The sequence below is a fragment of the Melanostigma gelatinosum genome (assembly GCF_949748355.1).
Source record: "Melanostigma gelatinosum genome assembly, chromosome: 17".
In the NCBI taxonomy this organism is placed as follows: Eukaryota; Metazoa; Chordata; class Actinopteri; order Perciformes; family Zoarcidae; genus Melanostigma; species Melanostigma gelatinosum.
In genome coordinates this window covers 13,030,134-13,042,143 of record NC_136650.1, presented here as the reverse complement: position 1 = coordinate 13,042,143, position 12,010 = coordinate 13,030,134, and the positions used below count along the sequence as shown (strand labels likewise).

At 43.7% G+C, this 12,010-nt stretch overlaps 1 pseudogene across 1 annotated transcript; it reads left to right on the top strand.

The window, feature by feature from the left end:
* Window positions 1-226: 226 nt before the first annotated feature.
* LOC306791462 (zinc finger protein 385D-like) lies at window positions 227-11,554 on the top strand (annotated as a pseudogene). Its single transcript, XR_013773196.1, has 8 exons — window positions 227-279; window positions 2,961-3,068; window positions 6,872-6,965; window positions 7,426-7,594; window positions 8,749-9,000; window positions 9,089-9,270; window positions 10,350-10,451; window positions 10,811-11,554. The product of XR_013773196.1 is annotated as a zinc finger protein 385D-like (transcript).
* Window positions 11,555-12,010: the final 456 nt, after the last annotated feature.

Here is a 12,010-nt window from a genome sequence, read left to right as displayed (position 1 = left end):
TTGCATGCAGTGTGAGTGAGTGCATGCAAAAGCCTGGATAGAAGCGTGACAGCCTGTGATGTTTTAGCTGGACTGTGTTGGTATGTGTTGTGTGTAGTTTCCTCCCAGTGAAAGCTCTGGGATGCATCTAAAAATACCACGGGCCCGAGAGGAAAGCGAGGATGGGAAGGCATTTACAGAAGAAGAACACGAGGCTCCTTCCACTCTCACCCGCCCCGGAGGGGAGTCGCCCTGTGGCCAGGACGAGAAGGATTTCCCCTCATTCTTTCAAGCATGAAGGTTTGTTTTTGATATTGCCTGAAAAAAAACTGCCTGAAGTTTCTTTGTTAAAGATGAGAAACCCTCTCTCTGATTTGTGGTGTTATATTGAGTTATACACTGTATCAAACCCAAATGTGCCTCTTGCTCTGTTGGCGTTTGAGGGTTTGCAATACTCCAGGGTGGTACTGTACACTCATTAAGGTCATTTCCTTCTGTTTACGGAGTTAAAAACAGATTTTTGATGTGAGATGTGGAGCAGACTTGAACCCAAATCGTGAAGAGATGAGGCTGAGGAAGAGGAGGAGGGGCGGGTAGTCAGGAGGAGGGAATCCAGATGGGAAGGAGCAGCATTGGTGCTGCAGGAGAGAGAGGGAAGACAGGCTGTGGAGGAGAAGACGCAAAGCTTTATCTCTGCATGGAGATGAAAAACACCTTCATCTTACACTGAGCAAACGGATTTCACTTGGAGCTGCCATGTATTTTGGTACGTAAACGATGCGTTTTAATCTCAAAAGTCTTTTGTTGTTACAAACGCAGCGGAGTCACTTGTTGCTATGTTGAGATGGATGTGAGCTGCAAGTCAGTCACAGTGAAATAGAGGCTGCGATAGGCAGCCTGTTCAACACATCTCTTACAATTGAGCTTGTTTTGGTTTCGAGCATTTTTATTGTGCTTGGCTCTGAATGCCCATACTGTAGCTACTGATTGCCTTGCAATATATACAATTATTACAGGATCATAAACTATGACAAATCACTGGACACAGTAAAACTAATTATTATTGCTTTAGATTATTACATGCAAGTTGTGGCATTATATTTAATGATGACAAATCGCTTTTTTAAAGTATCGAAACATTCTAAGTGTGTGCGTGCGCGCGCGCGCGCGTGTGTAGGTGCCGCCTCGTCCACGTGTCGCTTGTATCATAAATTCTTTAAAGTATCCAAAAGCACATTAAAGTGCGAAGAGGGGGGGGGGGCAGCTGCAGCCTTCCATCTGGCCAAAGTGAAAGAGTGGAAATTCTGTTTTACACTTTAAATGAAATCTCTGATGAAAATAATGTAATTGTTTAATTCGGGAGGAGAGGGGTGGGTGGAGCGGGTGTCATGCCAAACGTCACCATGTTGCTCGCGGTCCCTCCGCAGCACGTTGTGAGTCTCGTTCACAAACAAAAAAGGTAAAAAAAAAAAATTCTAATAAATCGTTTCTGGATTGTGAGAAATTCCTTATGCACGAACAATAGTCAAATGTACCTGAATTATTACATTTTTTTAAGATTAATTCACTCTTCTGGACATGAGGATCCGCGGTCATCGTGTTTTCTGTGCGTAACAGCGCGCGCGATGTATTAGTCATCACAATGATCCACATATCAATTGAAAGTAGATAAGACTCAAAACCTCTTGGCAGTATTTATGTAAGACTGTGAAGGTCCCTGACAACAATACGTCTTCTGTTATTAATAACACGTATGGATCAGATGTTTATATGCTGTTGGCTCTATTAGTATTTCATCGCAAATTTCTGTAATATGCGCGTGCATAAGCCCCTCCTTACCAAATTCACCTTCCCACGCACATGCTGAAGCCAATAGCCTCCTCAATGTCAATACGAGTAGGCCTACAACGTGACGTGCGTGCACACATACTTTATTACAAGCTTTTCAGGCAACCAGACGAATGGCAGAGCGGATGGGTGTGCTGTGGTCTTGATTATGATGAGTACACACGTCTTAAATTGAACTGTAATCAAGCTCAGACAGGAATTGCTAAACTACAAAACAAGCTTCCATAACCAGGACACAGCGGCACACACTTTTAGTCATGGTCTCATTGAACCAGAAGTGTGTAAGAACACATTTGGCCACATGAGTTGACCTGACAGTCTGAACATCCTGAAGGAAGCTGGCAGAACATGAATCAGAGAGTTATGTGTTTAATTATACTGGTGGATTCATGTGTTCGCAGACACTTACATAATCTATAACAATCACATTTCATGTTTTGTGTGTGAAATATATATTTTTTATCATATTAACATGTACACACATACAGACAAACCAAACTTGTACACATTTTATAAAATAAATCTTAATCTGCAAAGACCATTGTACTCTCAAATGCAGTGAAGTAGAGATCACGAATAAGACGCGATCATGTACAACTCCCTCAGAACTGTGCTTTTTTTTTTTTTTTACAGTGTTTAGTCAATGTTTGTAGACCTTACCTGCCACCTGAGTTCCACATTTTACTTCACTGTAGGTGAGTAGGTGTTTCAAATCAACATAAAACATAAAACAAAGTGATATTTGATCTGAGTGCATCTTATTTTAACAACTGCCAATAAGGATGAGTCCAACTTAAATAAGACAGAGGCACAGTCAGAGTGGCAATAGGCAAAATAATGTTTTATTATATGTATGACCCTATATTTTGTTCATTTCATTTTATGTTCATGGGTAAGAAAGCACATTAATCAACATTGGCATTTAACAATATTAATACAAATGAGCCTTGGGTATTAGTAAAGTTGCAATGAAAATAAGGGAGAAAAAATCTGAAGGAAACGTATCACAACAGTGTTGGGAAAATCTTAAACAGTCAGACTCTCATCATCACCATATTCTTATTTCTAAAGAGAATCACCTCATCTCTAGTGAGTCATTTCTCCATATGTTTATCTACCTGTCGCCTCTCTAGGTAATGTGTCACAGCGCTCTGCTGGCCCGCCCCACGCTGGGGAGGACCCATCCCTCCCCAGACCCTCGTCCCCTCGTCCCCTTCCATCTGCTTCCTGGATTCACCGACGTGAGTACTTTCAGTCACCGTAGCTGTCGCAGCAACCACGATCTTTTATTCTTCAATTCTTCGTTTATTTTTCAATACACAGATGCACGAGCGAGCAGCCTATACACCCTTTCCAAATATATCACCTCTGATGCAGACAGCTGTGACATTTTCCACACCAGCTGGAGGGTGGAGCGGATTCCTTGATATTCCTCACACAGCTTTTCTTAGAGCTGTCTGTCCCGGTGCTTGTGAAGGTGGAGAGAAACAAAGCTGGCCAAGTCCAAGCCCAGAAGAGAGTTGATGTGTCAGGCAGGGTTGATTTCTGGATCACAGGGGGATCGTACTGTATGCTTCCATATCCTCCTGGCTTCACGATGTATGAAGTCATTTTTTCTGGCCTAAATCAATGCAGTAAAAGTAATGTGGCTTGACTCCATAGCTGCTTCGTATTTATTTGTATTTTAACACAAAGCACTTTTCTAACACCTTTATTTGTTCCGGGCACACGAAGCCAAGAAAACATGATGTGTTTTTTGTCCTCACACTTTGGCGAATACCAAACCTTTTAGAAAACCTAAACTTGAGATGACTCATGATCCCATCACTGAGTCTGGCCAAATACCCACTCTGAAGCACAATTCCTCCCTTCTCTTAACTTTGGTCTTGTCTTTAAACCGGGATTTTCTCTCCGCTGTTAAGAGGGAGAGATGTAGAGTGATAATTTGAGCATTTAAAAGAAAGAGAGGAGTGTGTGTGTGTGTGTGTCTGCTGCACTGTTAGTGTTCAGTGTTCTAAATCTGCTCTGTGTGGGAGTGTAGCATCTCTGTCTTTGTTGAAAAGCCATTCTGCCACCTGAGGAGGTATTGGCCCCCTCCCCCCTATTTCACCTCTCTCTCCTCTCAAGCCTTCTCGTCCACCCTGTGCACTTTACTGTGTTGCTCTTGCTCCATCACCCTCTTCAATTCAGCTCTCTTTTCTAGCATTTTCCACTTTGTCTCCTGCTGTCGTCTTCCCCATATCACACCCTCTCATGCACTCTTGATCAAATCTCTATCAAAATATTACAATTTTTCATCAAATTTCAAAACAAGTTTCCTTTTTCTGTTGACTGCCTCGTAATGGATGTTTCCTATTGGTTCAGAAAAAAGCTGTCTCACTTATAATTTACCACAGGTCAAAAGATGTCTTCTGAAATATCACAAGACCCTCTCCCTGCTGAGTCACATCCCCTCTCACCTATCTATGACTCATTTCTCTCATTGTATTGCATTTCCAACATTTCGCCAGCTCTGCAGTTTTGAGGAATGTTGTCTGACCTTTACAATGCTCGGTATTGGTTGGGTGTAATTTGCCAGGGATCCAAACTGGGACTTCACAGGCTAGTTTGGCTTGTAGTTTGACTTGTAGTTTGACAGAATTGGAAACAAGTGCCTTTGTTTCCAAGCAAATACTCATTTAAAAGACAAAGAACCAAAAGCAGCAGCTCATTCATCATAACCCGCTCGAGTTGCTTGACGTCATGTGCTCACAAATAGCAGTCACGCTGGTACACAATATAAATCCAGGAACATTCATCACTATAAATGTTGAGGCTCTTGACTATGCGCCAGGTAAAAGTCTGCTTTACTTTACTGGGCCATATGTTTCAGCCTTACTCACTCCATTGAGCTGAGCACGTCTGACACGTAACCACTGCAGCGTATGAGGAACTTAGAGACAAAGTACTGATTAATGCTGAAGCTGTAGTGGTGGAGGTCTTTATTTACCGTACATCCCACTGACTTTACTGCTTCTGTTGGTTTTAATATCACAATAAGCCGGGAGGGTAGATGTAGTGTGTGTGTATTACTTATGCTGTGGGGACATGAATCTGTTTACGCAGTCACATTAAGGGGACTCGCTTTCCTTTTGGGAAGAATTTCTCCGTAATGTAAATCATTACATTTTAGGGTGAAGAAGTGGTTGAAGGCTACGGTTAGGATTAGGCTGGAATTGGTTAGGGTAAGTTTCCAGGAAATGAATGCAAGTCAATGTAATGTAAAGTGATGGAAATACGACGTGTGTGTGTGTGTGTACAGACAACAGAAGAAAGAAAGAAGAGGCAATGAGGAAGAAGGGTGAAATGACTTTGCTACAGGTGTTAGTCCACCCGAGAGTGTGGATTGGGAGTAGAGGGTAAGAGTGAGTCCACTGGGAGGCAGGAAGGTGACTTTGATCAGACGGACACGAAAGAGAGAGAGGCAGAGAGTTCAGAGGAGAACAGATGGAGGGGTGAAGTGAGGGAATGTGTGATGGAAGGTCAGACAGTGATACTGGAGCCTTGGGGGCTGAGGAGGGAGGGAGGGCCTTTTACTGATGTTAAAATGTTCAGTCTCAATCAGAGAAATAGAAAACTACGTCCTCGTAAATGATTAACATTAATGTGGCCATGTTGTTATTGATGTGCTACATTCAACACTCACCGTATATGTCCATGCTTATTACAGAAGCCTATAGTTACTGAATTTTTTTTTTTACTTTTATGATATCATGATTTGTATTTTTGATATGGTACACGACAGAACTGTATTTGTTTTTATGTGTTTGCTTGAGTTTTACATCGACAGACAGCTGCAGGGAAACAGAGAGATAAGAGACCAGTGACTGCAGAGAAGCATTCCACTGTAGCTGCCTAGTGATGATCAAAGAAAATGAACACACGCACGCACGCACGCACGCACGCACGCACGCACGCACGCACGCACGCACGCACACACACACACACACACACAAACTTCCAGACAGATTCTGTTACGTTTTTAATGTTTGAAGAGCAAATAATTCATCTCTGGCATGAGAAAGAAACAGGCATAATCTCTAGCGGCTACAGTTAATGTCCCCAGGGTTTACAGCACTGGTTGGCTGGCCCACAACAACATCTACCTTCTTACGTCACCTCCAGCCAGATTTCCATAATGCCTCGCTGATTATATGGCTCCCTACATTTCATCACAAGTTTGTTATGCTCCACAAAGGCCTGTTGGGTTTTATTGCACTGAGTATATGGGCTCATTAAACCAGTAGGTAATGTTCAGAGGTGATGTGTGGTCAGTTACTGATATAGTTGTGCGCACACACACACACACACACACACACACACACACACACACACACACACACACACACACACACACACACACACACACACACACACACACACACACACACACAGAGAGGCTTACTGCCTGTTTCTTGTGCACTCTCAAAGAAACCTAGTCTTGGGGTGAAAGGTCAGATTTTCTCAACAGTTCGATTTTTCACAGCACATCATTTTAAAACGGTGACTCAGTCTTCTCTGAATAGTGAAAAGCATTCTTTTAAAAGTGAATGACACCTTTTCAGGAATGTTTCTAAACCCCACCCTCATGTCTAACTGTCTGGTTAAAAGACCATCCGCAGGATCTGAATCTTCCAGGAAAAGGACTGGCTGAGGCTTGGCTTTCAGCACGAAGCACTCACCCCCTGTAGGTTTGAAAGGTGGCTGTAAAATGTAGTTTATAGTTTGCTCCATCAGCCTCAGCTTAGCCTCAGTGCAGGGTATGTCATTCACACACTGTTGTGGCCATGCCAGACATATACTCGCCCATTCAGCTCCTTCTTACAACACCCACCTATTACCTGAGACGTTATGAATCTGTGTTTCTTGAAAGGAGCACATGAGTAGCTTGCAGACAGCGTGCCATTAACACTACAGGTGACCGCTTTCACTACATACTCAGTCTGGCCTTTTACAACCCTGAACCGGTCGTGACCTTAATTTTACGCCTCTCCTTTTTTTGCAGATGGATCACATCCATAAAGCTCTGATTGGCCCAGGCTTCGGGCGAACAACGCCGCTGAGGAGGAAGCTCAGTTCCACTGAGGTTCAACTCTGAGGTGGGCGCTGTGGTGTGGGAAACACACACACTTTGAATTGTTTTTCTTTCAGGTTCATTTCTCACACACGCCCTTACATGACAGTTGAACGGCTTAGGAGGACTGCCCTGAGGTTAGACCTGCTCCAATTCATAGTTGTGTGAAATGTGCACACCTCTTAATATTTGTCCTTTGTAGAGTAGGCACTATTTACTTTTCTTATTACAGAAAAATGCAATGCAAAGTCACCACACCCATGTCTATATTACAGAACACACTTTGATCAACTTGTTGGCTGGTGTTAGTCTATATATTAACACATCTGTCATCAATGTGAAGGGATATCAGCCTTTAATACTTTGCGCTGGAGCTCACATTCAAGTCATGTGTTGTTGCTTTGTATAAAAACATTTCAGGTTCACAAAACTAAATAATTGTGTGCAATTACGTCATGCCTTCTTGTTGTGTGTTGTGTGAACAGGCACATGCTTTTTCCCACTACACTGGTACCAAACACACACAAAGGCTGAAAGCGATGGACACCCCCGATTTAAAGATCAGGACCTCTGAACCGGTTGCCAGGGAAACCACATCGCAAATCCTCCCGTCACCCTGCTCACAGCCCTCCAGCGCTGGCACGACATCAGGAGGTGTGAGTCTCTGCGGGCACACATGCTTCCCCCTGTGTATGTGGGTGTGTGTGCAGACATGAAATGTATGACAGTGTTAGATGTATGAATGTACGGCTTTTCCCTTTAATTCTTTGATGTGATAAACCTCCTGCTGCTTTGGGTTTCACAGTGAAGAGCTTAAAGGTGGAGAATTACCCTCCGCTCCTTCTTCATAATCTAAATTTAGCGACCTCTTGAGTGGTCTCCTGGGATCAGAAGCCCATTATAATGCTTTGAACATGATCAGTGGGGAGCACTGTATAGTGTGTGTGTGGGTGTGTGTGAGTACACGTGTGCCTGGAGATGTGTCAATATAAGTGTGGAGGTATGTTAAAGCATTGACTGCTTTCCAGCATGTCTGTGTGTGTGTCTCTGTGTGTGTGTGTGTGTGTGTGCCAGTCCTGATGTGCTACTTTTGCATGTGTGTGGGTGTCATGAAATGAAAATAATACATTTTGCTGCAAGCTAAAAAAGCAAAGAAATTGAAGAATCGTACTGCATCGCTACTGTGAGAGTGTGTCTGAAGAGTGATCATTTCCAGTTTTAAGGGAAGTGGATGAGACGGCAGGAGAGCTCTCTGAAGATTACTTCAACAAACAGCCTCGTCGGCCTCCATGAGTAGGGAGTGTGGTGTTACCATTACAGGAGTCAATGGCAACAAATAGACAACCAGTCAGCTAAGGCAGAGCTAATCATGATTATTTGCAAAGAGTGATTCCTTAAATCAGCACACGCTCCTCCAGGGAACCTCTACAAGTCAGTCTCACAAAAGATAATACAGCCAAATCATCTCTGACTCTAAACTCTAAATTGAAGTGCTGGGAGGCCGGTCCTTGGGGAAATCATTGATTATTAGTACGATTAGAGATGTTGATAGAGCTCACAGACACCTGTAGCTTGGTGAGTTTTTATCTCTGTCTCTGTGCACATCATGAAATCAGTTCTTCTTATTATAAGCAGTAGGAGTTCAGAAATCTGCAGAAAAATATTTAAATGTGTCTCATCTTCATGGTCTCCATCTCTCTTGCTGGCTTTCTTTTCTCTTTCTGTTCCTTGCTTATCATATTTTTGTTTCTTCCACTGTTTGCACTGTCTTATTAACAGCTTTCTGTTTCTTTCCGCATTCATTTCAGAACCCTCAGCCCCTCACCCAACATCAGAGGCGTCGCCATCGAGCAGTGGCTCCACTGAAACTGTGAACGCTCCCTCTGACCCCTCCCTGTCACCCAGCCTGAGGACACCAGAGACAGAGACACAAAGAGACGGAGAGATGGAGCTGGCACCAGAGGAGGAAACGGAAGAAGAGAAAGCTTTACGTCTGCTCTACTGCTCCCTCTGCAAGGTTGCTGTGAACTCTGCCTCCCAGCTGCAGGCCCACAACAGTGGTGAGGACCTGTATGCGCTGCTGTAGTCCCGCTTAGCCTGCTGGTGCTATGTTTGACGCTCTGTTGACATGGCTTTATATCTGCTCAGGCACTAAGCACAAGACAATGCTGCAGGCTAGGAGTGGTAATGGAGCCATCAAATCCTTCCCGAGACCGGGGGTCAAAGCCAAGTTGGTCGTGCCGTCTGAGTCGCCAACTGGACTCCAGAACAAAACATTCCACTGTGAGATCTGCGATGTGCACGTCAACTCCGAGACTCAGCTCAAACAGGTCAGTTTCTGAAAATGTCTTGTTTTGGCCACAACCGGCTGTACAAATGGAACCATGAAAGAGGATAAGAGGGAGAACTCCAACAACTTCTGGAGAGCAGATCTAAAACAGGAAGAGGGGCACCGAGTATACACTGCTTTTTTGTCAGAGGTCAGAAGCCCAAAAGATTGGTTTAATTTTTAGCAATGTGTATTAAAAGCTTATCATATGACATTCAATGTCAAATCCAAACAGTAGCAGCTGTGTGTAGATCAATGGAGTGAAGTACAAAAAGTACTGAAATGTAGTGGAGTAGAAATATAAAGTAGCATAAGATGGAAGTTATCAAACAAATATTTTTTGTGTGTCTTAAAGTCCATGCAAATGTGCATGACACAACAAACAACCGTGGCTGCTACGTTGCTCAAGCAGAGTGAACACTTGGTGGGTGACATGAGAAACTGGCTCATCACTCTTCTTACTGGCCGGTTCCTCTTCTGAGTAAAAAGGTATGAAAAGGTCAGCTGTCACGCAGCCGAATCGCTCAAAGGCATCAACAGATTCAACGTCACTTCATCCAGTATGTATTACAGACAGGCAATTCAGGACCGTGCATATTTTCTGCCAAATCACAGTGCGAACATCTCACACCTGTCACTGCAGCTGAGATAACGTCACAGATCCCTGAAAAAATAATGAGCACAAAGCGACGAAGCCTTGTCTTTTTCAGCGAGCATCTGAATATGACGTTAGCGTCTCTGTTCGTGATATGAATGCTCAGTGTTGGCCTGACTGTCTAAAAGTTAACTTTGGCCAGGTGCTCATGAATATTTAGCGGTACACTGCTGATTGTGTGGCCGTAGCCATCTGTTTGTGCGTGTCAATCAAACCAAAGAGATTTCCAAACCCGCCCCCTCATGAATATTTTGAATCTCAAAGTCGGCGCCAACAAAATATCGACATGCTGTCTGAATCATCATAAGAACTTTGATGAGGCTTCCTTGAATTATCTCTTCCAAACAAAGGCGACTGATGCCGTCTTTCTCTGTACGCTCTGCATTTGATGCTGCTGCCTGAGTTTGTCTGTTGTTCTCCTCCAGCACATCAGCAGCAGGAGACACAAGGACAGAGCAGCAGGTAAACCGGCCAAGCCTAAGTTCAGCCCTTACACTCCCACCCAGCGCCACCAGAGTTTCCAAGCAGTGAGTACTCTGCTGTTGCTTGATTTACTGTCATCCCTCATTATTGTGTTTGTGTACATGAGTTGACTCTCTTGACCCTCTTCCAGGAAGCTTCACTCCCTTGTCTGCGATATGGGTTGAAAAATCTCATGTTGTAATCCTATGACCTTGTAAGAGGGGAAAAAAGGCAGCAGAGCCGATTCCAGATAAGATTGTTTGGCAGTAACTGGGAGAGTTTGTACTTCTATTGGCCAAGTAGCTGCTCAGACTTTATCTCCTATAGTCCGTCTCTGGTTTCCTGCTTAACTGGTTAATTTGCTCTTGAGAGAAAAAAACAAACCCTTGATTGCAGTTTGTTTGTCTGTGGTTTTCCTCATCAGATACGTCTCGCTCTACGGAAGGAGCAAGACCTGACCAATCCTCTGGCCTCCTGTCTCCTACAGCGTCAGCTCTCTGTTGCCGCTGCTGCTGCCATGGCAATGCTGCCCCCCTTCTCCCTCCGCCCTGCCTCGAACTTGAGCCCCGCCCTGTTTCAGAGTCAGCCCCTCCCCCAGGCGCTGCTCCATTCGGCCCCTGGACCCATCTGTTCGTCACACACATCGGTTGTGTTTTCCCCCTACTGAACCCGTCGACGTCTCAATCAGCTCTGAGCTGCAGCTAAAAGCAGACCTGAGACATGAACAACATGGTATATAAGACAGTGCTCTACTAACAACAGATGCTGTGGGCGTCATGGACCAGGACTGAAGATCATTTCCTGGGCCCAAAACCACAAAGCAGATTGCAATGGAGGAAGTACAATGCAGCGTAAACAGCAGCATTGTCTGATGTGAGCATTTGTGTGAATGTGTTTGAGTGCATGCGCAGATATAGCCATCATAGAAGTCAAACTTTACAACATGTTTTCTGCACTACTGCTTCATTCCTCCAGGAATAAACACTTTTTATAGCTGCTGATCATCTATGTGACAATCAAGAAAATCCATAATAAAATGGAAAGTTTAATTCAGAATAGATATGAAAGATGCATGATGGTGAACTTCCATGATGTCTATAGCTGTGTGTGTTTGTGTGTGCAGATATGCATATAGGTATATATATGCCAGTCCGAGCATGCTTGAGTGAAGAGGTTTATTATTTTCCAATAAACAATAGCTGTGGATACTCATGTTTGACCCCAGAAGATTGTTTATTACCAATTCAATGCTCCATAACATGCATTTTATTCAAAAATAAGTGCAACATCCTTTCAACTTAACTTGGTGTTCTTATGGTGACACGGCTTTGTTCCAACAGATGCATTAAATAAGACAAACATCTACGTTGGTCTTTTCAGCTCCTTGCGTTGGTGTTCAGCCAGACACTGCTAGAAATGTAGAAGCGCATCACCTCCGCCTATACCCATAACTCTCTGCATTCAGGCGCAGACCAAAGCCAATTTCATCTTCCTTTGCTGCTTAGCAGTACGCAAAAACCTCTCTTGGTTTGTACTCAAGTATTTTCCTTAAAAAACTAAATTGAAAACAGTGCATCCATAGCCTTTACCTGGCTACGGAGGAGTTTGAAGACTATTTATTACT